General features: G+C 45.7%; 1 pseudogene; it reads left to right on the plus strand.

Moving 5' to 3' along the window:
* Positions 1-481: 481 nt before the first annotated feature.
* Positions 482-599, plus strand: LOC124597669 (annotated as a pseudogene).
* Positions 600-5,990: the final 5,391 nt, after the last annotated feature.

Consider the following 5,990-nt stretch of genomic DNA (forward strand, 5'->3'; position numbering starts at 1 on the left):
AAGAATTCGGCGAATGATGGCACAAGTGTACGGAGAGCACTGAATGTACCTTGCGATTTCGACGCTCTCTCCAACCTCTGGAGCAAACGGCTGTCACTGTAGCACCCCGGTCTTCAATAATGAGGGCATCCACTCCGTTCTCTGCACTTCTTCTGCTGCCAGGAATTGCACTACACCCCTTTTCTCTTTTCTTGAAGGCTCCATTTCTCTGTTTCCAGCACGAGTGCTGTGGACGGTCGACATGTGTAGCTGCTCGCTCTGTCGTCACGTGGGTGTGCGTCCATGTGCCTCCAGCGGCGAGTTTGGAGCTTAAGAGGTGTTATGAGGACCAAATCTCCTTCCGTGGGTTATGGTTTTACAATCCCTTCCGAGGTGTTCATTTTATAGCATCCGGCTCATTTCTTTTTGAATTACCGTAATATTTTATAGACGAATATCATAGTCAAGAAAGAAAATTTTGCCAGTTACATATTATACTTCGGGCAACGGCCTTGCCGCAGTGGTTACACCGGTTCCCGTGAGATCACCGAAGTTAAGCGCTGTCGGGCGTGGTCGGCACTTGGATGGGTGGCCATCCAGGCCACCATGCGCTGTTGCCATTTTTTGGGGTGCACTCAGCCTCGTGATGCCAATTGAGGAGCTACTGGACCGAATAGTAGCCGCTTCGGTCAAGAATACCATCATAACGACCGGGAGAGAGGTGTGCTGACCCCATGCCCCTCCTATCTGCATCCTCCCCGGAGGATGACACGGCGGTCGGATGGTCTCGGTAGGCCGCTCGTGGCCTGAAGACGGAGTGCTAGTACATATTTGAGTTATATGCTGCCGTTGAAACTTTGCGAAGTTTGAAACGAGTGATATTTTCTATGCTGTTCTCGTGAAAGCTGTCCGCTTTGGCGATGATAACCAATTTTTGCCTGAACATGACACCGTAGATCCTATGTTCGAGTTTACTATCCTGAAACGAGCCTTTCCAGACAGCATCGATAATATCTTCGATATATTCGGTGTTTGTAACTTGACAGAGTTTTGTCATATTAAAGTGCTAAACGATGTTTGGCCTAATCACGACACTCAAAAATAGAAAATTTGTTTACGGGTAGATGATATGAAACTTGGACTAAAAAAGAAAAAAAAAAGAATGAGAATGCCGAGGAAAAAGGCGATGGAAAGTACTTCCAACAAATTACAGTAATACTTTAATCCCACACCGTGTAGGAGTGGCGGTAACGAGTGTGCAATCGATAAATGCTTAGATTTAAATACGAGAAGTGATTAAAGATAAAATTGATTAGATAACCTTGTTTTTCATCAGTTACAGGAAGTAGAATATTAATTTTATGTGTGTTACTCAGGCAACCGAGAGTGACAATAACATAATGATATTTCTCAGATACTGGAGCATTTCCTCCAAAATTTTCTAGGTCAGCGTGTAGTGGCATTAATAAGTAACAAATAATCAGCAAACGCCAACTTCCGTTAAAGCAGTGCCTTCAAAAGAGCTTGTCTTCACGATCAGAGGTGAAACTGGTGGCAAGAAGTTGGTAGAGCTTGGCAACGTAACAGTCTAGAATGGCTGCTTCAGAACTCGATCCAGAAAGACCCAGTTTGGTTAGTCGACTGTTTTTCTCTGGATCGAAGCTTCTTAAATAGGACATGGAGAGATAATCCGCTCTCACTTCTCAGCTGGACTTCGGAGAAACTTCCGAGATCAATACAGTTAGCGAACAGGGTACATGTGTTAGTAGTTGAGACTGCATGTGGAAGAAGGTGTCCTGAGCCTTAGATGTCCAGGAAAGGCTACTGAGCAATCATTTCGATTATCTGTAATAACTTTTTCGCTGAATGAACGATAGTCATCGAGTAGCGAGATCATCCATTCTGCAGCCCAGGTAACGGCAATCGGTCTATCTTGACGGCGTACTATGTTGATGATATCTTTTCATTATCCTTGTTCTTCTTTCACAGCCAAGCCTTTTCTCTATAGTCACAGCTTCCTCTCTTCAGCAGTTCTCCTCGCCTCCACATATGAAGAACATCCCATCTCAATGATCAAACATTTTAAATAGGAATTTTCTTGTTCGACTCTTCGTCTTTTCCCCTGCAAACTTGTCTTCGAAAAATTCTGTAAAAGAATATCATGTCTAATTAAGTGTCCAAATAGTTTTGCTCCTGTAAATTTCAGTAGATCTTTCTTTTACTTTATTTCCTGCAGAACCATTCCCCACTGATTTTTCTGTCAGTCCAGCTGGTTCTTGTAATCTTCCTCCAGAACCACATTGCCACAGCTTCCAGGCGAGCTTTCTCCTGCTATGCTAACGTCCAGGTTTCGCATCCTTATGTCAGGACATTCCACACAAGTGTCTTTAAAATATTTTCTTAGTGTGAAAGCTAATGTGACAGGCAAGCCGTCCCAAAAATTTCAATAACTTTGAGGGAATGACATCTACTCCAGGGGCCCATTTCGATTTAGGTCTTCCATTGCTCCGCCAAATTATTCTCGCAATATCCTGTCCCAAGTCTCATTTTCATTTACTCCCTCTTCTCTTTTTATAATACAGTCTTCAAGATTGTTTCCTATGAGTGCACCCTCTACATAGTCATTCCACCTTTCAGCCTTCACCTCTTAACATAGGCTAGGCGCTCAGTCCGGAACCGCGCGACTGCTACGGTCGCAGGTTCGAATCCTGCCTCGGGCATGGATGTGTGTGATGTCCTTAGGTTAGTTAGGTTTAAGTAGTTCTAAGTTCTAGGGGACTGTTGACCACAGATGTTAAGTCCCATAGTGCTCAGAGCCATTTGAATCTTAACATAGTGCCACAATATATCTGTTTTATTTGAGACTAAGTACGACTGATTTGCCTACTGTGTAACTTTAATCATATCGATTGTGATTGAGCAAAAAGCCTGAGTTTAATTTCACTCTGCTAGTAGGATATGAAATTTGGTGCTTGGTATCACGGCCAGGGCAAGAAGAATCTGACAGGTTCTCACTTTTAGCAGAGTTTAGCTGAGGACAGAGGAGACAGTAACTGCTATTCCGACAGCCTGCAGTTTACAGCCTTTTTATAGAGTAAAACGACATTTTGTAAAGTACGGAACAGGGGATACCGAGCAATGCCCTATTATATTGCGTCGTAGTTCCTCCTGGCGAAGCGGATGGCTATTGTAATTGACTCAGAACAAAGACAACGCAAGGGAGGTGTCACAAGACGCTTCAATAGCTAGGCATACTGACGCGACATTGCAGAAGTCGCCGCTCAGGGCATCTGAAAGAAGTAGTTACAGCACCGCCAGCCATGTCTAGTAGCTGACATGACAGGAAAACTGGGCCGTTGATGTCATGGTAGTCCATAGTCATGCCTGATACCTCACACCTGTAGTGACGTAGTGGCCGGAAATGCAGCCATTTCAAAACCTCTAGCAGATCACACTTGCATATATACTGCCAGTTTCTCAGCCATTGCTTGCCACTGGCCACGAGGGAAGTCCAAGCTAGCCCACGAGCCGCGGTGAATCAGCGAGCTGCCACAGCCAGGCTCTGCTAGCTGCAGGCCGCTGCCTGTGCTGTCTGAATGTTGCCGACTTAGTGCCTTCCCACCGGCGGGCCACCTGCTTGGTGACTGTCATCTGCTGTTGGACACCTACCCCAGTAGACCATGGTTCAAGCTTAGGCCTTGTAGTTGCCCAGCCGTCACCGCACTGAGCACGAAAATACTGTCACTGTTCATCACCCTGTGCAGGCACAAGCTGTCACTGTTTAGCATCGCCTCTGAGGACACACATCGCCGCCGTGAACTGTCATCATCTATTCTAAGGATTGAGATTTGGTCCCACATGCCCCAGCGCAGTTGATGCTGAGTAGCAGGAGCAAGCCCTCTGCTGCAGGCGCCATGTGCTGTCCATCATGCGCCACACAGCGCTGGACCAACATCAGCATCACAGCCGCCACATTGACAGCAGTATGCCCGCCACCATTGCCTGCCCATATGGCAGGCCGTTGCTGACATCAGCATGCTTGTGCCAGCTGCATCACAGAGGGCACTGGAGTAAGCTTTCAGTACTGTCATCACTGTGTACTTTGTTATGGAATAAAAGACGTTACGTGAAAATACCGTTTTCATGATGGATTGATGAATAACCGCTTCACACGCACCGCCACATCACTGCAACCATGTTCAAGTTGGTGAACTACAGGCATCCTGACCTGTCACAGCAAGCATTACGACCTGCCATAGCAGTCACCCACATGGGCTGCTAATAGTGGTTTCTTTCTACCCACCCATTCATTTGCGAGGGGAATGATGGGGAAGACGACTGTCATAGAAACTTCAGAGTGGAATTTGTGAGACTTGAAGAACCTGCCAATCTTTTACATTTCCGTGGAAACATCATGGAAGAATATGCTGACATTCAGCCAGTGAAGTTCACACAGTAATACGTATTTTGTCACAGTTTGGAGTCAGCACCAGTTATGTGTCACATGTCCTGTTGCTATGGTCATTTTGCTGAGCTGTGTATCGGATCAAAATGGGAAACAGTGTGTTACTATTGTGATTGGTGTTTACATGTACCACAGCCCTCGACCGACATCAAAATCACAGCCGGCGCACAGACTGCAGCACCCCTTCGCCAGCTTCCATCACTACTTTACGTATGACCATTCAAAGGGTAAGCTAGAGAAATTTATCATACGGTACCAGGGACCATACAAAAAAGTTGTGGGAAAATCGGTGCTGGTGGATGTTAAATTGCCAGTGCCAGATAAACAATACCCCAGAGGGCATATTCATCCTTTTAAAACCACTTCAGATTTCTTGCTACAGGTACTAGACCACTACCTGAAAAGATCTTAGAAGGCAAAAGGAGGACTAGAGAGATGGAAACGCTCACATGAGCCACACATGAGATGCCATACACACGAAAGTCTTGAAAGTAGAGGAGTAGGTTTCTATGCTGTATTTCAAGAGTGTTCATTCTGTGTCATTGCGTATCTAGAAATTGTTGGATTCATTAGGGGAATGTTGCTAATGGTTGTGTATTGTTCATGTAACTTTTTCGTTTTGTTTGGGATATTGTTTCTTACTATGAGAAGCTTTATGTTCATTCGTTTTGATGTATTTTGTAACGCTATGTATGAACTTGAGTTTATTTTGTTAGGAATTAAGTAAGACGAGAGTGTGAACTTCCTGGCAGGTTAAAACTGTGTGCCGGACCGAGACTCGAACTCGGGACCTTTTGCCTTTCGCGGGCAAGTGCTCTACCAACTGGCGGAAGTAAAGCTGTGAGGACGGGGCGTGAATCGAGCTTGGGTACCTCAGACGGTCCGGCACACAGTTTTAATATGCCAGGAAGTTTCATATCAGCGCACACTCCGCTGCAGAATGAAAATGTCATTCTGGAAACATCCCCCAGGCTGTGGCTAAGTCATGTCTCCGCAATATCCCTTCTCTCAGGAGTGCTAGTTCTGCAAGGTTCGCAGAAGAGCTTCTGTAAATTTTGGAAAGTAAGAGACAAGGTACTAGCAAAAGCAAAGCTGTGAGGACGGGGCATGAGTCGTGCTTGGGTAGCTCAAATGATAGAGCACTTGCCCTCGAAAGGCAAAGGTCCCGAGTTCGAGTCTCGGTCCGGCACACAGGTTCAATCTGCCAGTAGGTTTCAAATCAGCGCACACTGCGCTGCAGAGTGAAAATCTCATTCTGAAGACGAGAGTGTGATGCCATGGCGGAAGGATTAATGTTACTGATGATATATGTATGGGTAGATCTCGAGCATCAGATCTTTTCAAGAGGTGTATTGGGAGTACTGTCACCACCAAGAATGACCATGATATGCATCAGATTTCTTGTTACAGTGGGGAAGCAGTAGGCACCGTGTAGAATCAGCAACTGGAAGGAGAGGTACTGTTCTCCAAGCAGGGGGACGTTATCCTAACCATCCACCGTTGGATGATGAAACTAACATACCATGTGTGAGAAGTAAGAATGAAA

The sequence above is a fragment of the Schistocerca americana genome, chromosome 2, assembly GCF_021461395.2.
Source record: "Schistocerca americana isolate TAMUIC-IGC-003095 chromosome 2, iqSchAmer2.1, whole genome shotgun sequence".
NCBI classification, from domain to species: domain Eukaryota; kingdom Metazoa; phylum Arthropoda; class Insecta; order Orthoptera; family Acrididae; genus Schistocerca; species Schistocerca americana.